Consider the following 24,272-nt stretch of genomic DNA (forward strand, 5'->3'; position numbering starts at 1 on the left):
TGGATGGTTCAGGTACAACAACAACAACAACAACAACGGTGGAGAAAGTTCATACCCGTCTAGTCAAGATCAGTCAGACGGAAATATGTGTTTCTGTCATATCACAGACTTGCAGCCTTATGCGTGCGTGCACATGCCCTGCACTCAGGCTGTCTTTGTGTGGGGGTAATGTACTCTAATTGAGTAAATCTTGAGTACAAAAGTAGAAGTAGAAAATCAGCATTGCTGAACTAATCCAAAGCCTTCAGGGCGCTCGATCTTTGGGGGAGCGGCGATCCGATTGCCTTCCAAAGCAGTACAGTACACAGTACGGTATAGTTCGCCAGCGGCCGTTCTCGCAGCTACATAAGATTTAGATTTCCCCAGACCCATCAGTGGGCGGAGACCTCTGATGGTCTGGCTATAGGAGACTACAGCATGTCTGCCCACATGGTCCCCCTGCCTCTCCTCCTCCCTGCCCTAGCATGAACCCCATACACTAACCACCACTCTGAGTGTGTGTGTGTGTGTGTGTGTGTGTGTGTGTGTGTGTGTGTAAATACATAAATGTGTGGACGCGTGTCCACAATCATGCATGCACATGCATGTGCAAAAATGTTATGTTGTGTATTAAGTGCGCAGAGGTTGTACTGGCCGGCCGCAATCACGTTTGATGGATATCTACTGTGGCTTTGGAGACCCAAAGGTTTTCCAGTGGTGACTCATGGGGCCTTTGACAGATGCCTGTACCAATTTACTGCTGCTGCTACTGGTTCTGCTCCCCACCCCTCTCTCTCTCTCTGTGTGTGTGTGTGTGTGTGTGTGTGTGTGTGTGTGTGTGTGTGTGTGTGTGTGTGTGTGTGTCTGTGGTCGTAGTTTCCAGTTCTCACTTATGGACTTTCCACTCCGCTGATCAAAAGAGTGGAAGGACAGTAGGACACAGACACACACACGCACGCACGCACGCACGCACGCACGCACGCACGCACACGCACATTAAGACACATTAAGATATAATGACTCATTTCCAGGTAGACAGAGTGACTCACTAGGATTCCCATCTTTCCATATTCTCATTCTCAGACAATCATTTCACTTCCTCAGATAGACCGGCGGAGAGAGTTATGTCAGCAGAATGACACGCCCAGGTGTACTCACTGCACAAATAAATGCCTGAGTAGTTGCCAGAACAGCGAATAAGTCTGCTTAATAACGAAAACTACAGTACGCCCGGCCCGCACTCCTTTGGAAACCAATCATATCACTGCCTCAACATGTACGACCGCCCTAAAGTCTTTGCATTGGTTCCGCAATGCTTTTTTTTCATCTCAGATTTTTTTCCCCCAAACCGTGTTAAGCCTTATATTCATTGAATTTAGATGTCACCAGACAGATTGTGACAGACAATCTTCTGGCTTCTCAAGACTATAGCAAAGCCGTGGCTCATTAGGTCACCTGGTGACTTTAACTGTTGAACTTGCGCGGTCCGGCCTGCAGCTAAAGATGGATGCAGTGGTTAGTTATAGCACAGTTGCCTTGCAATTCTGTTACCACAAATATGCTTCAACACAAGTAGTCTATTGTCCTTGACTCCTTGTCTTTTTCTCAGTATAAAGAATAAAAGACACTTTTTTACCATGTAAAACCAAACTTGTAGATCCTCTCTTAAAGGTAAGTGACGCCAAGCGACACGGCTGTACGACGGTGTACGAATGCAGCTTAATGTGCGATTGCGTCATTAACTTCACAGCTTGACAAACAGCGTGCCTCTCAAGATGAACGTGATCTTTCTTTGATACCTCCAGCAGCCAACACTTCAAAGCAGCAGACACTTCCCCCAGTAATGTGTTCTATAGTATATTTCCAAGACAAATACCAAGACAAAGGTGTGAAGTGTATTATATGTACTGTACAGGAAACGATTGTGAAAGCAATGGAGTGATATCTATGAATGGTATCGGCCAGACTCGACAAACAGGATACAGTGCTTGATTCCATGACAAATGACAACCGCATAGAACCACACTGGCTTTGTTTAATCCTGACCGAGTGTGTGTGTGTGTGTGTGTGTGTGTGTGTGTGTGCGACTGTGCGTGTGTGTGTGTGTGTGTGTGTGTGTGTGTGTGTGTGTGTGTGTGTGTGTGTGTGCGCATGCACACGTGTGCTTGTGCGTGCACACGTTTGCCTGTGTGCGCATGACATTTTACATTCTACACTGTACTATCTTCACTATAGCAAAGTACCAACAAGGATAGTAAAAACTATTTTAGAAAGTTGTGGTTCATTTTAGGATAAGGGGTAGGGATTTTGAGGTCCACACGAAGATACTGTAGTATGAGAATTCCAATGTTTACTCTCATAAATTACATTATCACTGTTAACACGAACCAGAGCCCACACACAGGCTCAGATGATCTCTCTCTGTCTATCACGCACGCACATACACACACACACACACACACCCACACACATACACACACACGTACACACACATACACACAGTGAGCTCATGGGGAAGTCCCCTACATTACAGGTAAAGAAGCTCAGAGAGTGCAGTCATGTAAAGAGGATCACACAGCTTTGTGTTTTTGTATTCTTTGGTGGGGAGGGCAGCTACTGCATTTCCACCTTAACTACCTTTACCACTATAGTAAGCCTACTCTATAGTCCAATCCAGGTGGGCTCGGACTGGGGCAAGCAGGCCCGTCTATGGAGAGAGTGGAAGATAGCTGAGCTCCCCGGATTCCACATCGCTGTAATGCATCCACCATCTTCAACAACCGCATGACTAATCGCCGACTGCTTCAAAGCAATCGGAAACTCTGTCTCAAGCCCGCGGCCTGCCAAGATGTCCCACCTGGGATTATTTCAGAGATCATGGAAATTGAACTCATCCCTCTAAACAGAGCGTTTTTCTCCCCCGTTTTTTTTCACATGTGTCTTCTTCCATTAACTAGCATGAAGTGAATGAATAAAATGTTTTGGCTGCAGCCCCCATGTGAGCGACCCGACCACCCAGTAGGTCTCCCCCGGCTCCCCCAGAAAGAAGAGGTAAATTCCAGGCCTGTTGTGTTGGTAGCCCTGCATGGCCTGGATCAGACTTATTAAATATATATACTTTTAACTACTTTCAACCTGGCATTCCAATGTCATTGTAGGCAAAAAGTTAGAAAGAAATAGCAAAAATAGCTCACACCATGTCGTGATGCGACACGCTATAGATCTAGCTTGTAGATCGTCTATTTTTGCCACGTGACTCGAACCAATCACAGCTCTCCATCTTTAAAACACACACACACACACACACACACACACACACACACACACACACACACACACACACACACACACACACACACACACACACACACACACACACACACACACACACACACACACACACACACACACACACACACACGTTAAATGAAAGGGCTCATCCTTTGACCCAAAGTCCTTGCTCCCTCATTTTCCACCATGGCCTCCTCTCCGTCCACACCTCCATGCAGAAAGGAGCCCGACACACCACAGTGACTCCTGTCTCCCACCTGGGCTATTCTGGGCTGAGGTAACCCAGGACAGGGTGCAAGCCACACCCAAATTTAGCCGGCCCGACCGCACACCCCCCCCCCCAGTTAAATCATCCCTGTTTGTCAGGCAAATAATAAATATTCATTAGCGGTCGCAAGCGATTCCACGACGATTCCTGGGATTCTTCCTCATTATGTTGTGTCGGCTCTGTAATCTGTAAAGGGATTTTATCCGCCCGGACTTCCAGAAATAATCCTGAGCTAATATTGACGTGTGCTAAAGAAGTGCGCCTGCGGTGGTCTCGTTGAGCCCGGAGGGGTCCTGGAGGCCCGGCCAAAACCTCAGGGCTACACAGAGAACAGAGAGCGGCCGGCAGCCCGGCCGGCGCAACAACGACACATCAAACACAGCCGGCCTCCACCGCTATAGCCTTGTCTGTGCATTTAACACCCAGCCCGCTGAGCCCAGACAATGTATTTTTACACTCTCCGAGTAAAAAATCCGGGTCCAATTGGGACCATTATTAGTTAATACACTCTCTGAGTTAAAATGAACGCTGGGTACTTTACAGTGTACTTGCTATTTTCAGTAAGAGCAACATGAGAGCAAACAGCAAAGCCTCCATTATAGTTGTTATCATTTCCTAACGGCAGTTTCTCAAGCAAAGACACTTTGGTCTCATTCTCGATGCCGCGCTCCGATGTGGCTTGTGTTTGTGTTGTGTGTATAGTGTGTGTGAGTGAGTATATGTATGTGATTGAGTGTTGTGTATAGGCCATGTACAGCAGGTATGTGTTCATATGCGCATGTGTCAGTGTGTGTGTGTGTGTGTGTGCGCGCGTGTGTGTGTATTTTCATGTCAAGCGTAACCAAGGAGCACACACTTGTTTTTATATCATCCCTTATATTAATATCCACGCCAGTTTAGCTTACAGTCATATTTTGTCATTTTAACAGTAGTCAGCGATGCCAGACGAGGCCCCTGGCCAGTCTGCCCAGTGCTGTTGGCACATGGTCTGGCTGACCAGAGCTGCACTTGGCCAGCCATGCCTGTTCTGGGCACCGGTCCCACCCTCACACTGAGGTGATGAAGGAGAGCTCTGTCCCCCCGCGGCCACAGAGGTGAGGAAGGCACCCAGGGGACACGCTGACTGGCGTCTAAGGCCACATTCACACGGCTGACCCGCGGGCGGACTCGGTTGATCCCAGGACACTGGTGCCAGCATGTCCTGCCCGCTGCTGCCCACACCGCCGAGCCTCTCAGCTGGGAAGTTCTCCAGAATCGCCATGGTCAGCATTTTGTCGTCTTTTCTCTTCTCTCTAATGTTTATGTTACGTGAGAAGTTGATGGCAGACCCTGAGCCCATAGACAACATACACTAACGTGCCAATCATGTTGCAAGACAGGAGTATACGGTATTTTATCCCAGAATAGCCCAGCTATGATACAAAACAAGACAATTATTTCTCAGTGATTTACTATATGGTTTTGCTTGTATCCCTTCCATCTTTGTGACTGACTGACTCCGACTGTGAGTAATATATAATACTATAATGGATAGTTCCAGGAAAGCATTTTGAGGGGTCTGGTCTAAACAGACTTTCCACAGTCGTGCTGAAATGAAATATGCCTCAACACTGTAAATATGTCTCTACTATTGATACAAACAGAAATATAATCACATTTCCATGTTAACAGATCTGTCTAGCTGCTAATCTGTCTAGCTGCTGCTTTGCTAGGCTATTAGAACTACAGTACCAAACAGCATTATATTTTTAAGTACTCGACTTGTGCGCGTTGTGGCAATAATAACAATAATAAAAATGGAATTCCTGTTTTGCACCTTTACACAGTTTAGAGAGTGACAGGAAACAGGGAGAGGGACGGGGAGTGGGCTTGGGCATCGAACCCTCGACTCACTGTCAGGCTGCATTAGAGCCTGTATGTGGTACCTGTATGCGCCACTAGGCCATTGGTGGCCCATTTGGTGAAGATATTTGGGTATGGAAAAGATGGGGCCTACTAGTACAGTATAGACCCCTGAGGGACACCATTCAATGAAGTATATATAGGGTTTCATGGTTCATTTCAGGACTCCTCTGTTGTAACCTGCCAGTGACTTCAGGAGATTACTCTCCCCTATATGTGGTCGAGGGAGGGAGCGAGAACCTTCATTCACCTTACTGGATGCTTAAACCCAGTCTCTCAACTCACCCCCTATCCACTCCACGGCCCTCTGAACTGGGTTGCACGCTTGTTTTTTAAAACACACACCGCTGTGACTTGGCTGTGCCAGCTTGCCCAGATTGCCTCTTCACAGAGAGCCTTCAAGCTGAAAGGAGCATATGAAAGCTGCCGAGCTGGCGATGCTTATGTGAGAGGGTCCTCACACATCCGGGCAGGGCCTCCTGCTTCAGAGAGCCTGTTTGTAAAAGGCATCACACAGGTTAGCCCTGTCTTTGATTTCAGTCTTAAAAGTGCAATGGTGGCGCCGATGTCAGCTGCACTGCACTCACTGATCACTGGCCAACAAAGACAAAAAGGGGCTGGGTTAACCGGGTACATTGTCCCAGGTCTTAATGGAAAACACAGGCCTGAGCTGACTGAGGATTTTGGTTGAAACGTTACTGAAGAACAGAAGAGCTGCATAAAAAAGGAAAACAAAGAGGGGGAGGCATTTTTTCTCTTCTACTTTTCCTTTTTTGTTCGGGCCGATGTTCTAAACCGCAGGCTCATGACTGGCAGAGATTACCACCTGTTCCGTGGGAAAGAAATGTCCGAGACCAGGGTTCTCGAATCCGGGCGAGAAGGAGGGGGGGGGGGGGGGGGGGGGCAGAGGTTTGGGGGGGGGGTTAAAAAAAAACAAGGGAAGAAAATGAAAAATGAAAAAAAACATTTACTTTGAGCACGCTGTGCACATTCCCAAGCTGGGCTTGGAGATTCCAAAGGCGAGCCGATGGATGAGCGCCAGCCTGGCTTCACACGGGAGGGGAGGGGGTGGCGGTATGAAAGAGAAGAGAGAAGAAGATGGAGTGAGAGAGGAAGAGAGAAACAGTGGTTGTAGGTTGATGGGGGGGGGTCTGCTGGACGACGCTGATGGACGAGGGACAGTGAGTGATGGAGGGATGGGGTGAGACGAGAGGGAATGTGCAGCTGGAGCAACTCTAACAACCCTCTCTCTCTCTCTGCCACCTCTACCCCCGCGCCTCCAACCCACTCCCACTCCCTGACTCCCTAAAACGCCTTGGTTCACAAACATTTTAGCAAATTGTACAATTTTTTTAAATAAATACCCAATAGAAAATGTGTAAACAAAAAATATATATATACATAGTTTAAGTGTTTAATTCCTCATGTATCTTTGAAAGTGTGTGTCACCGGAGAGTTTCCTCTTTTGGGTTTCACTCCAGCGCTAATAGTTTGGGAATCCTTGCCCTTATTATACCATCTTATTTTACCGCAGAACGTCAGCAAGAGAGTGGCGGACAGAAGACAAATGGCAGAGGGAGTGAGAGATGCACTGTGACTGTGCTGTTTGGCAGAGGGAGTGAGAGATGCACTGTGACTGTGCTGTTTGGCAGAGGGAGTGAGAGATGCATGGTGACTGTGCTGTTTGGCAGAGGGAGTGAGAGATGCATGGTGACTGTGCTGTTTGGCAGAGGGAGTGAGAGATGCACTGTGACTGTGCTGTTTGGCAGAGGGAGTGAGAGATGCACGGTGACTGTGCTGTTTGGCAGAGGGAGTGAGAGATGCATGGTGACTGTGCCGTTTGGCAGAGGGAGTGAGAGATGCACATGGTGACTGTGCTGTTTGGCAGAGGGAGTGAGAGATGCATGGTGACTGTGCTGTTTGGCAGAGGGAGTGAGAGATGCATGGTGACTGTGCTGTTTGGCAGAGGGAGTGAGAGATGCATGGTGACTGTGCCGTTTGGCAGAGGGAGTGAGAGATGCACATGGTGACTGTGCTGTTTGGCAGAGGGAGTGAGAGATGCACATGGTGACTGTGCTGTTTGGCAGAGGGAGTGAGAGATGCATGGTGACTGTGCTGTTTGGCAGAGGGAGTGAGAGATGCATGGTGACTGTGCTGTTTGGCAGAGGGAGTGAGAGATGCATGGTGACTGTGCTGTTTGGCAGAGGGAGTGAGAGATGCATGGTGACTGTGCTGTTTGGCAGAGGGAGTGAGAGATGCATGGTGAGTGTGCTGTTTGGCAGAGGGAGTGAGAGATGCATGGTGACTGTGCTGTTTGGCAGAGGGAGTGAGAGATGCATGGTGACTGTGCTGTTTGGCTGACGGATGCAGAGAGCGGCTCACTGTAGAAGCTGCAAGGCCAGGCAGAGTTCGAGCGGGAGATGACAAAAGACAAGCATGCCACAAGTGATGTTTCATGTTCCGTCTCTAGCACAACTGCAGTGATCGTTTCATTCCCATCCATCCCTCCCTTTCTCCATCTCTATCTATCTCTCTCTCTCCCTCTCTCCCTCTCCATCACATACACACACACACACACACACACACACACACAGAGCTTGCACACAAGCAGCTCTCCAGACCAGGGCTTGGTGTATAAATGTGCGTGCCGTGCAGAGAACAAGTGATTCTCTTTGTTCGCTGACATGCTCATCCTTCACTCCAGAGGGAACTCACTGACACACCATTTGGTCCCCTACAAGAGAGATGGATGAGGACACTTTGTACCTCTAAAGAGGGGGAGGGGGAAACAGACTGATATGACAAAGGATGAAGAGATGGTAAGCGATCTGGAGAGGACACGCTATGGAAGCAACGAGGAGGGTTAAGGACAACGGAAGGAGAATAGAACAGACAAAGCAAGACAAGCAAAAATGACACAGAAGGGAAGGAAGCAAATGGTATAGTGGCATACCTACAATGCTTTGCATGAACAGAGTCAGGGTTGAGAAAATCCCACCTAGGTTTAGGTGTAACATGTTTAGACAACGTGTTACAGGAGGTTACGTTTTAAGGTTCAAGGTTCATAGTGATTGTGTTTAGGTGTTAGGTAAGAGATGATTGTATATGTTAGATATGGCTTTGGTATCTCTAAGGCCTGCAGGGTAAGGATCTGGGAGGGCAATTAGCCAATGAGATTGTGTGAAATCAAGCTCCTGCGATATCAGCTTACATAGATATTGTGTGCCGGCCCAGTACCTACTGGAGCCACCATCAAAAGAAAACAAAATGAAAGAAGAACAGTGTGGTTCTCAAAATGGGGTGTGCAGGGAATCAGGGACCTTGTATGAAACGAGGAGTCCTCGAAAAGGTTTGAGAACCACTGCTTAATGGACATGCTAATAATGGACACACTTTTTGTCAGTTGATGGTCAGTCCAGCGCAGTACAAACTCTGACCTCAATCCAGAGACGTTGCGTCTCAGTGGACCAGATTACCGTCTCCACTGTCTCTTAGCAGGATCCCTCCAGCGGCCAATCAGCATCCACGGCGCCGTGTAACCCAGGCCATGGGAGGGCTGGGCAGGGTCAGGGGGTCGGGGGCTATAGGGCTGACAGACAAGAGAGATTGATGCTCGCTGACAAAACCTGAGCCCCACTTGGTCCACGCAGCAGACTCCCCCGAACTGTTACCCCCCCGCCGCCCCCCCTCCGCCACTCCCCAGGGACCACAGGGGGTAGACATCTGAGGTACCGTGCTGCAACACCCCCTATACCCCCCGCAGACCCAGACACCTAAATCCTGCCGCACTGTCCTGCCCGGTCTTGTTGCGGCGGGGTCCCATCGCCGCCACACACATCCATGGACTCCCCAGCGTTCATTTACGGGTCCTTTTCTATACGCTTTCAGAGTTAAATGTGACACTGTGTCAGTAAAAGGAGCGCCGTGACATATATATTGTTACATCCAGCCGTGAATTCCGAAAGAGTGCAAAGTATGACGGGAGAGAGCGTGCGCGTGCACGTGCGGCTGAGCGTCGAGCGGCCCAGAGGAGATCGCTGTGCTGTTGAGGGTGGGGGTTATTAAGGAGTGGATTGAGGCTGTAGTATAGTTGTCAATCAGGTCATTGATTGATTGATTGAAATGTTATTAGTCAGAAATGCAAATTATCGGAGATCGTATATCAGTCATAAATCATTTCCTAATCATGCACCCCTACAAAATGATATGGTTTTTATATTTAAATTATACTGTATATTTTTTCATGTCATGTGGTCTCCCCCTTTCTGATCTACAGATCGTGATAGCTTTTGGGCCGAAATAAATTACTTTTCAAAGAGATGGTTACTTTAACCATCAGGTCACGCCTCCTTTAAAAGCAGTTGGCCACACGTCCCGGTTTGGCCGGGATACGTGTCCCAGTTTCAAGCTGCGTGTGAGTGTGTGTAAGTGTGTTAGTGTGTGAGTGTGTGTGAGTAAGTGTGTGAGTGTGTGTGAGTCCTGTGTGAGTGTGTGTAAGTGTGTGAGTGTGTGTGTCCTGTGTGAGTGTGTGTAAGTGTGTGAGTGTGTGAGTGTGTGTGTAAGTCCCGTGTGAGTGTGTGTGAGTCCCGAGTGGTCTGAACCACTTAAACTTACTTAGTTGACTGGGAACCCCATGAGGGCTCTGCACTAGGTCAGCTCATTTTATTCCCCGTCTACACAAAATCTCTTGGCTGAAAATAGCCGGTATATAAGCTGGTTTTAATTTCTTATTATTTTCCTCTTTTTCTCCCCCAAGGTAGAAGTTGTTTTGCTGTTACCGACGCACCTGGCAGTGAGGAGCCCCCACTGGGAGGACGTAATGTCTCTGTTGTTGTATCCTATACCGACTCACCTGCCAGTGAGGACGTAAGGTGCCCTCCGTCCTACTCCTCCGCCCAACACTCCCTGCTGACAGGCGCTCGTGGGAGAACAATGTAATGATATCACCCTCCCCGCACGGCCTCCCTCCCCAGAACACGGGCCAAATCTCATTTGTATTCGCATCGCTGGACAAAGCCGAATGCACCACGGCGGATTCGCCCCCACACCCTCCGTGGGGGGTGGGCAGGCACTTCACCATCGTGCCACCTAAGCACCCGCGTTGTGAGCTTGTATATCTGCTATTTTAGCAGTATGTTCGTCGCCCCAGAATAGCAACTGTCGGGTTCTTGTATAGCCTCGGAAATCCAGACGTTTAGGGTTCATGTGGTCTCTCTCTCCTTCTCTCTCCCTCTCTTCCTATCTCAGTTTCATGAAGTCATCCATGCAGAATGTGAGGTGTCCTCACATTCTGTCCAACGTAGGAAATGTGATGTATGTATGTGGAAATCTGTCTGAATAACTGGACGCAGGTGTGTGTGTGCGTGTGTGTGCGTGTGCATGCATATACATATTACGTGTGTGCTTGGGTATAGGCCTACAGAAGTGAGGAATGGCATGGAAGCCAGCAAGGAGACTTGTGGTCTAGCTATGTAGTCATAAAGACAACCGGTGTTATGTAACACGCACGTACGCACGAACGCACGCACACACACACACGCACGCACACACGCGTGGTATTTTTGTTTAAGTTCGAGGACCCCCTCCACATGGGGTCTGTCTATCTCTCTGAAATCATTTCATTTGATCACTGTGTAATATCAAACCAATCGATCCCATCCGTTTCTCCTCCTGCTTTTCATGTTCAGGTCTGAAGTGGCTGACCTCCTGTCCCCCGTCTCTCTGCTAGTGGTCAGGTGATCAGGAAGGCTTTGGTGAGGAGTGGGTGTAAACAGTGGGCCCTTTGAAGACCACTGCGAGGTCACGTTCACATCCCCTGCCACTTCCACCCTGTTTCCTCCATTGATTGGGATTGTTTATCACATTAGAGGAGAGGTCAAGGAAGGAGGTCGCGTCAGAGTGAGGGGCTATAGCGGAATCCCATCCGACAAGACGGGGCCGTGATGCTGTCCAGAGCCTATCCACGGACGTGAGAAAGTGGGCTTTGGTTGGCTGGTGTCGCAGGCATAGAGGATGTCCATGATTCCAGAGAAGGAAAGGAAGAATTGGAATCCATAACAACGAACTCAGGGCACAGTAAAACTAACCTCATGTAGCCAGCCTTCATCTGCCGTATACTGTAGCAATGCATATTGCCCGAAGCAGATTAAGTCTGGCCCCTCTCAATTAGCCCTTCGCTAAATCCCACCCCAAAAGGCGATTGTCCAATGCCAATCCAAATACACTAGCAACTGTTGCTATGCAGGTCAAGCTTTCACCACCTCATAGCTGTCAATGCTATTTAGCATGGCTGTGTTGTTGAACATTTACACGGCTTAACGTCAGGAAAGCTACACGCCTGACCCACCCAGGTGATGGCAATAATACTAATGACCGTTGGGGAGGGACTAATTGTGGGAAGACTTCACGGCCGAAATGGTGACGAGCCAACCAGATTAGTCTGGAACCAGGCTATACCCAACCAGGGCCCAGAATGCAAAATATGGGGCTAACATCCACACAGTGATATTAGCATCACTATGCGAGGCTACGGTAGAACTCGACACCCGAGTGGACCTGGCGGTGCTGACGAGGCAAACCACCCCGCCGCAATCCATCATTAACCTGGCCATGCTCCGCTCCTCCCCTGTCATTTGCGGTGTCGGCCTCGGCCCTCAGATCTGGGTGACACCAACAAGAAAGCTTTTATCTGCAGACAGAGGCCTAGTTCAGGGGCCTTATACGCTGCTGTGACCTGAGAGTCTTCTCGGGGCTTATAGCCCTGCAGGGCATCCCTCCCATGGATGACAGGACCTCATGGGACCTCCCCTGCCGCCCATTTGACCCTCTCGTTGGCCTAATTGTGTGTAATGCCAGGGCCTGTGCCCCCCCCCCCCTCACTCTCCCACTCCCTCTCCATTCTCCAACAACCACCACCACTCCTTTTCCAACACAGGTGGCCCCCGGAACACTATGCTGAGACCCACAGGCTACACCAATTATTTCCCTGTTGTTGACACAGACAACCTGACAGTCTTCCTCCCACATAACCTCCCTTTTCCCTCTCTCTCTCTCTCTCTCTCTCTCTCTCTCTCTCTCTCTCTCTCTCTCAATGTCTTCCCCCCCTCTCTCTTCCCTGCTCTCTCTCCCAGGACGGACCACCTAGGTTTTCGCAGGCCTTAGCGCTGTGCTGGCAGGGTCTTCTGTGTGTGGAGCTCACGCTCGCTGCATACCAGCCGCGAGGAGGCCATTAACAACGTGGCCCCGAGGCGCAGGCGTGACAGGAGAGTGCCAGGAGGGGTCAAGAGGTCGCCCACAGTGGAGGCAAGTCATTTGTTTACATTTTGAACCGCACAGACGTTTAACCATGAATTACATGTTTAGTTATTATCATATATATATATATATATATATATATATTGCATATCAATATATCCTATAGTTTACAGTTTGCAGGTTACAGAATTACAAATGGATGAATGAACACTGAGGACTGCGGCGTGTGGCTCAGCGACGGAGAGGGTTAAATTAACGCTTTTCTTTGCGGCGTACGCCTTTACACGGTTTCTCTGATCAAAGATCAACCCATGTGCGGAACGTCACGTCACCATGCAGGCCAGGGCATTTCTTCTTCTCATCATCTCGCCCATTGTATAAGAGAGTGAAAACAAGTCCCGTTCTGCCGAGAGTGAGTGCATTACAATGTGTTCTATAAACAGAAGGGAGTGGAACCCAGCCGGCTGCTAGCTGTGGGCTCTGTCTCCTCCCAAGAGCTGTTCATGGAGGCCAGCCAAAACTCTCTGTGTGCGCGTGTGTGTGTGTGTATGTGTGTGTGTGTGTGTGTGTGTGTGTGATATGTTGATATGGGAGCTGTGATCTTCACCTTTCTTCACGCTGTCAGGGATGGGATTGGCAAGGAGGGAGAATGAAAGAGAATTTTATGATCACACTTGGATGTGAACGAGGGGGAATGCCGGGATACAGAGCCCAGAGGGACCGAGTGTGTGCGTGTATGTGCGTGTGTGCGTGTATGTGCGTGTGTGCGTGTGCATCCACACAGATGTACAATGTATACTGTGTATAGATAGACTATACAGCATTGCATGCGGGTGTCTGTGCATACAGTATGTGCACATGCACCTTTTAACCACCAAAGTAAAAAGTTTATACTTTGTCACAGAAATAACGAAAATAGGAAAACTTATATTATGACATGCCCAGAAGGTTGCGAGTGGTTACAAATTACATATAGTAATCATCATAAAGTAAACAACATCTGCAGGTGTGCAGTACTGTAAGTCTTCCTATCAACACCACCTGTGGATCCACCCACAATGCAATGGACAGGAATGGATACATTGCGTGTGTGTGTGTGTGTGTGTGTGTGTGTGTGTGTGTGTGTGTGATCACAACATGTCTCAATGAATCTCTCTCGTTCACAAAAAAAATTTGCCCCCAACCGTCCAATCACCTCGATGTCCCCTCAACGCCCTATACGTGACAGCCATTGTTCTGCTGGGATACAAATCCCACCAGGTGTGTGAATGTACGTGCATGTACATACATACGTACGTACGTACGTGCGTGCGTGTGTGTGTGTGTGTGTGCGCGTGTGTGTGTGCATGAATGCCTGTGTGTGAGTGACAGAGTGTCCATGATTTAAGGCCTCAGCTCGGTGCTTTTTAACGAGCCAGAGCTGGAGCCCACCACACAGCCAGCGTGGATATCTGTCCTGTTGGGCAGAAACCTCCTATCTCCATATTTCAACTGTTTGTGTTCTTACTGAAATTAACGCCCAATAGTTGATCATTCTACACAGCGTCACACACAAGCATCAGAAGTAGCACATCCACAATTCCCGAGGACCTCCGTCAACCTGACTGGGCTCCAGAGAACCCCCCCCGTCAACCTGACTGGGCTCCAGAGAACCCCCCGTCAACCTGACTGGGCTCCAGAGAACCCCCCGTCAACCTGACTGGGCTCCAGAGAACCCCCCGTCAACCTGACTGGGCTCCAGAGAACCCCCCGTCAACCTGACTGGGCTCCAGAGAACCCCCCGTCAACCTGACTGGGCTCCAGAGAACCCCCCGTCAACCTGACTGGGCTCCAGAGAACCCCCCCGTCAACCTGACTGGGCTCCAGAGAACCCCCCCGTCAACCTGACTGGGCTCCAGAGAACCCCCCCGTCAACCTGACTGGGCTCCAGAGAACCCCCCGTCAACCTGACTGGGCTCCAGAGAACCCCCCGTCAACCTGACTGGGCTCCAGAGAACCCCCCGTCAACCTGACTGGGCTCCAGAGAACCCCCCGTCAACCTGACTGGGCTCCAGAGAACCCCCCCATCAACCTGACTGGGCTCCAGAGAACCCCCCGTCAACCTGACTGGCCTCCAGAGAACCCCCCGTCAACCTGACTGGGCTCCAGAGAACCCCCCGTCAACCTGACTGGCCTCCAGAGAACCCCCCGTCAACCTGACTGGGATCCAGAGGAGCCATATTTTGAACTTCAGCCGATCTATATAGAGGGTATGCGCATGACATCATCATCATACCCGGAAGTTATGCAGAAACGCCTACTGAGTGGCAAAAACGTACTTTCCGGTCTTGACAGCCCATGCTGTACATCCAAACAGAAAAGTCCTATCTGATTGCATTAAACAACATTAAACTACGTTAAACTCACTTTGCCACTCGATTTGCTACTCGATTTGCTATACTCACTTTTATATGCATGCGCATATACCCTCTATAAGTTCACGCTTGTAGAATCTTCTAAAGATGTTAACTACCTTTGCTTTGGTACTTTTACTTTTAATGGCAATACTTTACTCATAGTCGATATATGAATACATTAATTTGACTTGTAACAGACAATTTCTTATATTGCGTCTTTTACAATGAAATATATGACCGTACACTGTCACTTGCACCGTCAAGAGTGACTGCTTTTCAACCTTTTAAACTACTGGTAGTCGTTGCACGAAAGTAGTTTTGCTTAAATAAAAAAAAAGACATATACCAGAGTACTTCTCCCACCACTGCTGGAGGGTGTGACGAATGGGACATGGGAGGCAGACTGTAACAGCGGCGGTGTGGTGGGTGCCCCTAATCACCCTGGCTGCCCAACTAACTGCATCACGTTTCAGATTCCAGGGGTGGAGCGGGGGAGGGGAGGGGGTTACGGGACGGCTGAGGTGTCTGGTTTTCTTTAACAACAAGAACACACAGACAGACACTCCTGCACGGTAATATCGACGCTGTAAAGATTTCCATTTTTACACTTTGGGAGTTAACCACTTAAACCCTCTACACATACCGGGGTCCCCCGAGGGGGACCATACTAGAACCGCTATAGTGTTTTCCTCTGCACCAAATCTCTTTACCGAAGATAGCAAATCTGCAGAAAATAGCCGATCGCTGAGCTCACGGCGCGTCGTGTTCCTGTAGATCGGCTATTTGGGAGCTGCTGCTGTTTCTGTACTCTAGCTGTCTCTATTTTTCCCTCGGGAAAAATCTCTGACTGTCTGGACCTTCAAAACGTCTCCATACCAGACATAGAATCTCTCACAGTCTTTGGTTTGTTACTCAGAAACTCTTTTGTAATATACTTCAGCAGAATGTTCACCCCAGAATAAGAACACACAGCAGAAATAAGCGTAAAGACAGGGTAACAACACATGCATATAAGCTTTAGCATTGGCATGGGTGCAAAACATGCACGCACACGCACGCACAACTGTTTCTGATGAAGTTACTGTACACTACAGTGCAAAGGGTGGCCAAGGGGGGAGATCAGAGACTGCATGTGGAGCACAGTTTACAAGCCTGGTCCCGGCAGCTCGCTCAACAGGTGGCAGACGACTGGAATGTCCTGAAAGATGATCATTTTATATGCTATGTGATGCCGGTCCAATAACGTGAAATAAATGGCTGGACGACACCAGCTGTTCGACTCCATTCAAATCATCGTCTTCGTCCCAGCGACTTTAAAGCCCCCATACAAGTTTTAGGAAGTATAGTATTAATGTTGTATAAAATGAATGCCGCGAGAAAACACAAAACGGCCTGTGAATAAACACTTCTCTAAACGTGTCGCTGGCAGTAAAGGTTGGCCTACTTTGTGGTGTGAGTAGAGGGGGCGGCTAAGGGGAGGCGGAGGGCAGAACCTAACGCTCTGCGATACAGCTCTCTGTTGACATTGCAAACTATCAGTTTACTGTGTTAATTGAACATCTAATAGCTTGCGTAGAGCAGATGGCCCGAGGGGTGAAACATCTCCTCTGCCCCTCCCCCCTCTCTTGGGGTTTTATTTCTGGATCAGCTGGATGAGATGGAGGTGGGGGTGAGGGCCGGTGCCTTCTGCGTCCAGGACTGAAGCCTCCCTGTGTGGACACTTAGCTATAGGACCCACTCCTCCCCTGGCCTTTGCCGACAGCAGGGCTGAATTTAGGACGAAGGGAAAACTACGCAGGGAGATATTTCAGTAAACTCTGTGTCAACAGCGATGTGTGCCAAACCAAACTCCATTTGCACTTGTTTCTCTCCTTAATCGCTCATCTAAACAAGCTTGAGGGTTTAGGGTGGAAAGGAGGAAAGGGGACGAAGTAGGAGGGAGGTGGAAAGGTGAGGAGGCAAGAAAGGGGGAGTGGATGGGGGTCTGCCAAAATAAATGCATGAATACTGTCTTTGACTGACTGGCATCTTTGAAGTGAGCTATAATTGCAGGCCTCTTGTCCAGCAGTGGAGCCTGTGGCGACCTGTGCCTCGGCTATAGCTGAGATGTCTGGCTGCAATACTGGCCAAAACGTCATGGCTTACCAATAAGTGGAGTCGCGAGGCCTCCGTGCGACGTTATGCAATGTCATGCTTTAGTGGCGGTGGAGCGGAGCCACGCAAAAGTGAATCATTCGCTGCACGGTTGTTGTTGATGACGAAGTTGACAAACCCCTGCTATTTATACCCTTCCATTGCAGCGCGGACGCCATTCCACCGATAGGAAAGCGGTTGGCGTTCCAGCGCTCAGAAGATTTCCTGCAGTGCGACTGAAAGGTGACGGCATGTATTAGTAGGTACTGTATATACAGGTTCAACTTCACAAAGCTCCTTTCAGAGCAGCTCACGTCCCGCCATTAGGTAACACTCCACTCCTCAGCTAGAAGCCTTGCAGGACATTCACAACAGCTCCAACTGTGTCTAGTGTTTCCCAAGCAGTGGGCCGGAGCCCGGGACCCATATGTGGGTCGTGGACCAATGTTTATGGGTGGTGAGTGAATATCCCTTGATTTTTTTGTTTCCTACATTTCCAGTTTTACCAGTTTCTTTGTTTCTTTTGTTTTTTTTTAAGGATAGGATTTTCTAAAGAATCCCATTAAAGCAATCCATTAAGACGTACAGTAGTAAAAATAGCCGGTCTACGTACAAGCTCACAACACGTGTTGTGAGCTTGTAGATCGGCTATTTTTTTACTAGCTTGGGTCCCGGGGTGACATCAAATTTCTCTTTTGGGTCTCTGCGAAACAGTGGTCTAGTGTACTCCACAACACTGTACATGCTTCTCTCCCATGAGCGCATGGTACTGTGTGTGTGTGTGTGTGCGTGCGTGCAGGCACTAAAACCAGATACAGTATACAGCTTGCATGCTTATCATATTTTGTGTGCTCCGCATGTGAATTTGCAGGTACAGAAACAGAATATTACCTCAAGCTTGGAGTGGCAGCCCATCATGTCACACTGCTTTATAAATACACCACTCTGAGACCCCGTAGCCAAAAAAGAATGCTTTGGACCAGGACGTGGCTGCATCAGCCCCTCTGTGTATAAGTTATTACTTGAGGTTAATCTACAATGTTGTTCCCCATCTCTTTCCTTTAATTACTACTGCCCCAAATGGCAGCGTGTATAAGATCAGCTACAGATCGGCTTTTTGTTTTGCGAAGAGATTTGGTCAAAGAGGGGGAACAGGAGCTGACCTATAGAGAGCCCTCTGAGGGACCCCGGTCAACTAATTCCACGTGGTATAAATTCAGGTTCTGCATCATGGCATGTTTTGTTTGAGGAGCCACACGAGACAACATTTCAACCGGCACTTTCAGCATGCAGTCTGTTTGACGTAACATTCAGTCATTCTACTTATCAAGGCTATATGGTCCTTGAGGTTAGAGTTGGGGGCCGGCAGGCGTCATGCGAGCCGGATGAAGTATAGGGAAAATAGCCGTCTCTGACCACACTGACGTTTTTCCACTTTGGGGGGGAAGTGATGTGACAGGGTTACTTGGCTTGTGATTAATATACAACCTCTTGATGTCCTATTTAGAAAATAAACTCAAACGGCCGCCTTGATTATTAGGCTCAGCTCCCCAAAGAATACATCATACAATGCACCTTTCAGCGTCTCTTTTTCCCCCTAACAAACTGATCCCCCCCCCCCCCCCCTTGTAATAGCCATGGGTGTGTTGTCGGTGAGTTCTATTTTTTTTAATATGTTCCACAGCACCTTGTGAAAAGGGGAAAACCCAGCCCGGTATTGCCTTACACTACACTTCAGTGTACATACTTGTATCTTTGAACTGCCTTCTTTTTTCTATGTTTAAAACTTTTTTCTTTTTCTTTTTTTTACTGGAAAAGTAAGCGGGAGGGGAGGATCAGTTAGGTGTTGCGGGCAGCCATACAGTGCTTGTTGGGGCAGGGATCTGAATGGCTCCTAGGGGCCCTCTTGTCTTCTGTTTGATTTCCTACAGTGACGCGGATCCTGGACAGCTCACCTAGTGTGATGTGAAGGCTTGGAAGGCCGGTCACCTTCGGGCGGCTTTTTGATGTTTTTTTTTTGAGAATCTGGGCACTGTGCCAGACGCACATTCCTGCTCCCCCGGGGTGGGTGGGGTGGAGGGGGGTGGGGGGGCAGTGCCCTTCTTTGCCCAGGGGTCGTTTTTGCAGCCCTGAGAAATGCCAGCCTCTTTTCTACCAGGTCTGGTTTCAATGAGCTCCCAACCTCTCCAGGGGTATCTATTGTCACTCAAATTACCCCATAGGAACCATATGGGCCTCTCATGTGGGCCGCATAGCTGTGGTAACCATGAGGTCAGTAATTCTCCAACCATAAAAATCATCTTCCAGAGCTCTTTGATGGTTATTCCACCATTCCTTGCCCACACACACACACACGTGACCCGCTGTACTGTACAGTAAATCTGACAGTCTCCCCAATCTGCTGCATGCATCCTCTCTCTGCTATCTGTAGCAGAACCCCCCCCCCCCCCCTTTGCATGCGAGCCCCTGCTGCTGCTGACTGAAGAGAATCTCAGCCCGAGTTTTGGGGGGGGGGGGGGGGGGTAGCGGGTGGACCTGGCTACCGTCCAGCAGCTTGAACCCCAAGCCCCCCCCCCCCCCCCCCCCTCCCCTCCCTCTATATGCTTCAGAGTACACACACCTGCGTCTGTGTACTGGGCCTCTTCGGCCTGCCAGTCTAAACCCCGGGAGGGTCTGATCCCGTGGATTACGCAGACCGTTTGATCCGTTTGCAATCTGACGCTCTCACACTCTCAGATGCTGCATGCTGCTGGTTCTGTGCGGTTCCAAGTTCTGACCAAGACACTTCTTGAGGTGCAGGAATGTGTGAGACGTGCGCACACATGCATCGCATGCACACACACACACACATACACATTCATGGTGTACAGTATATGCACATGTGCATACACCTGCATTATGCAAACACACACACATGGATACATGCTATATGCAGACCCATGCACACATCATACAGTGCAGACAGATGAAAGCTATACAGCACAGACGCTGCAGATATAAACACTCTCTGTACACCCGCGCCCATTCTTCACGCCTCTTTCGGAGTAATCCATGTTCCTGGAGAGTCAGCAGACTTGGAAGGAATTAAGCGAAGGTTTGGGTTCGAGGGCACACTGGACACCCCCACCCGATCTCGCCAACCCCCTAAAGGCCCCGGCCCTATCCCTGTAGCACCAGCCTCACCTTCTCACCGCCTGGCTGGCACGTCTGAAATTACAGCAGCCCCTGCTCCAAATCTCCTTCCATTCTCCACACATGCCAGAGGGAGGGGAGGAAAGAATAACAGGCCTTAACGCCCCTGGCCTATCTCCCTGTCTGCCAAAGACCCTGCCCTGCCAACAGATAACCATTACAGCTCAGGAGGGGGGGTGCTAGGATCACGTACGCCCGGAAGAAGGTGGGTGAGAGAGAGACGGAGTGGGGTGATACTGCCCCGCTCCATGGCACTATAGTAGTAGTGTGGGGGGGCATAGAAAGTCACATGGAGAACAAGTGGGAGGGTCTGATAAGTTAGAGGAAATTGGGAAAGATTGGAGCGTGAAAAGAATGTGATAGTAGTGCAGTTGGGTGCTGGTACAGTCATACAACGAAGAATAAATCAGGACACTCCAACAGTTTGTAAGAGATGCCCGGCCATGAACCAGCCATTACCAGAACAAACCAGCGAGACAGTAAGGAGAGAGGAGGGAGGAGAAACAGATGGACAGATGGGGGACTGTAAGACACATACTGTAGGCGCCTGTTATTGTTTATTTACCTGATCACATACTGTATGCTATTCAGATGGATTTAGGCAGCATACTGTAGGCCTATACAGTATGCCGTTTACAAATGCCAACATATGTTTATAGTTTCTTTTTAATTTATTATTTAAATACATGCTAGGTTTGATGTTTACCTGCTATATCCTGGTTACTTGGTAGCACTCTATATACTATATAAACCACACACCTGTGGTTTGTTGACTAGGGTTCCATCTAATAAAGTACCGTTTTGTACTTTGTTAGTCATGAAAAGAGCATCTTCTAAATGCCTAAATGGTTAATTGTAAGAGGGGGCTGCTGTTAAAGCTACTCTACTGTCTGTATATAAACTTTTTTAAATTACATTTTGGTATACTGCCTCAATGTCAAAACTCCTTATCTCTCTAGCTTAGCTCGTTCTCAGCCTTTACTCATCTCAGAAGAGAAAAGTCTGGTCACAACTCACAAAGAGGAGCGGACTGTGACAGTCTATAACTTCCGTATGCACTTCCCCCGGAAACCATCTTTTTCTCCCAAACACAACACTTGTTTAATGAACTGCGAATGTAAACAGATTTGTAAAGTCTGTGTGATTTCCTTGGGCAAATTCCAGTGCTTCCGTTTCAACAGGGTAGGCCTACTAGGCCTTGACCAGCGTGATATCTCTCCTAATCAAGCAGGCATGCTCTATTGACACAGTGGGTAAAAAGGTTCAGCACTTGCGTTCATATCCCTGGTAGGAGATGAAAGTTAGATAGTGCAGCTTTAAGCTGGAAGAGGAACGTTAGTCATGTTTGTATCCAACGCACACCTTTAGGGCCACAATCTGGACCGATGTGCCAAAACACATAAGCAATAAGTATAGTTTCATTCAGCAGTGTGGAGACGGGAGGTCTGTTTTCTGCTGTCCCAGGTCAAACAGAGTTTACAGGCAGATATGAAGCCTGCAGTGTGGGGAGGGAAGATGTCGTGCCAGCGTGGTTTGAAAAAAAAAAAAGTACTGCAAGCGAAGATAGGATGAAAAAAAACCGATTTAAATCAAAGCGATGGGGTGAGAGAGAGTAAAACATACTGAGGCTGAGAGGCATACATTTGTATTCAACATTAATGAACACATCGATACACATCATTATTAGGGACAAAACACCAGCTTCTATACCGTTCTTTGCAGTAAGATGTTTTGATGGTGCGTATTACTGGAAATATTGTGTAACGTTGCACTCTTGGACCTGTCCCAGTTTGTAGTAAGCTGTGGAATCTGCAGGACAGGAAAGGATTCAAGTAGTGTGTACGTACTTGAGTAGCCTCGGAGTACAGTAATGCCTCTCAGCTTTATGTAAAACACGACCGAATTCCTGTAGTTCCACTAGCTCTCCTCGAGGCAGGGTTCATGTTTCACTCACCTAGGTCAGCCTTTCCTGTCTGATACGGCAGCAGCGTAAAATGTTTATGGTCATTGTCTGCAGTTGCACGCACGCACACACGCACACGTGCACACACCAGGACACACCTGGTAGTCACCTAATATACTGTAAATATTATCGGATGTCCTCAGCAGACCATGCAAAAGCTCAACCTTTTCCCCCCTTTGTTGCAATATGATGCGTCACACAAAATCCTCCACTCCAACTTAGGTCATGTCTAATGTGCAGTGTGCGTGTGCGTGTGAGAGAGAGAGAGAGAGAGAGAGAGAGAGAGAGAGAGAGAGAGAGAGAGAAAGAGGGAAAGAAATAGAAAGCCACACACATGCACGCACGCACACAGACACGCACAAGCAGAAAGAGATACAGAGAATAACCACTATGATAGCAGCATCTCCGGGCCCTAGCGTGAGTGCAAAGATGTGTTTTGATGATGCTATCAGTCCCACCGTAAACAAGTCCTGACTCCGAACAGACCGACTGAGGCCCTGAGAGAGAGAGAGAGAGAGAGAGAGAGAGAGAGTGAGTGAGTGATAGAGAGAGAGTGAGAGAGAGAGAGAGCGAGAGAGAGAGGGGTGATTCTAAACCAATAAAGCACATATTAACTCACAGAGTGTACGAATGGAACCGCAGAGGTCCATGTGGATCCATTTGTAAAGGAACACTCATATCAGGATTTAGTGTACAGACAGAACTTCATGCTTCACATTTCCTTCTCACTCTTTCACACAAGTATTTCCTCACTCAGCTAGTCATGGCCTCCCATCCGCCCTCCACCTCGCCCCTCCTCTCCCCCTCATCTGTGCCTCTGTCCTCCATTCATTATGCAATTTGGGATCTTTTCTTTCCTGTCATGGCGCTTATCTCATTCCCTCTCTCTCTCTCTCCTCTGTCTTGTCTTTTATGCAGTGATTACAGACTACCGGTGGCTCGCCATCACACGCACCCCACCATACCTGGTGTTATCTCCCCATCGTTCCCTCTCTCCGCCCAGCCTCCATCTTCTTGGCAAAAGACCAGCCAGAGCCTCGTCTCATCCATACCAAACTATAGTCTTCCCGTCAGCCAAAACCTGTTGAGGGCAGGAAAAGTGTTTGGTATGATGAGATGAGATGAGATTCAATTTATTGTCAATGTACAGTACAAGTACAGCACAGCGAAAAGTATTTTCGCATCTCACCAATGGTGCAAACATGTCAGTAAGGAGGATATATTAATTACAGTAGTACAGTAGTAACAGGGCTGAGCAGTAGTCATTTAAATAAATAAATAAATAATGATATGAGAAGGAAGAAGAAAAACATGATCTGACCATATTGCACGAAGCCCTTATTGCACGTGGCCCAATGCACAGAGTGCTAAACTAAGGTCCAGAGACCATATTCCACAAGTCCAGTGGCCATATTGCACGAGTCCACATAGTGATAGGGGTAAGATGAGGAGGTTCAATGTACATTACTGTAAATGCACAGTGCACGCTAATTCAAAACGTCCCCATAAATGGCATTTTCATTTTGGGGAGAGCAAATCCCACATAATGCCCGGTTTCAACATGCATGTGCTCGGGCGGGTAAAGTGCACGGGCCATAAGCCGCTGCCTAAGCAGGTCCCTGTTTGTTCTATACGGCTCTCTGTTTATTAGGACTGCACGACCAGTCGGTACTGTACAGATACTGTACAGAATGGCCACGGAAGGAGCTGTCAAAGCCTCGTCACGTCCTATAGAGATTCACAGCACTCTCAATGACTGTGTGCAGCGTCCAGGAGAGGAATGCGTCGAGGGGACCCTGCCAACCCTATCCGTCAAACCAGATGCTGTGTGAGGCTTGTGTTTCTCTCTCCAAATGCATATATTTTAATGTGAGTCATGACACTAATAGCAAAA

The sequence above is a fragment of the Protomyctophum bolini genome (assembly GCF_963924005.1).
Source record: "Protomyctophum bolini genome assembly, chromosome: 11".
Taxonomy (NCBI): domain Eukaryota; kingdom Metazoa; phylum Chordata; class Actinopteri; order Myctophiformes; family Myctophidae; genus Protomyctophum; species Protomyctophum bolini.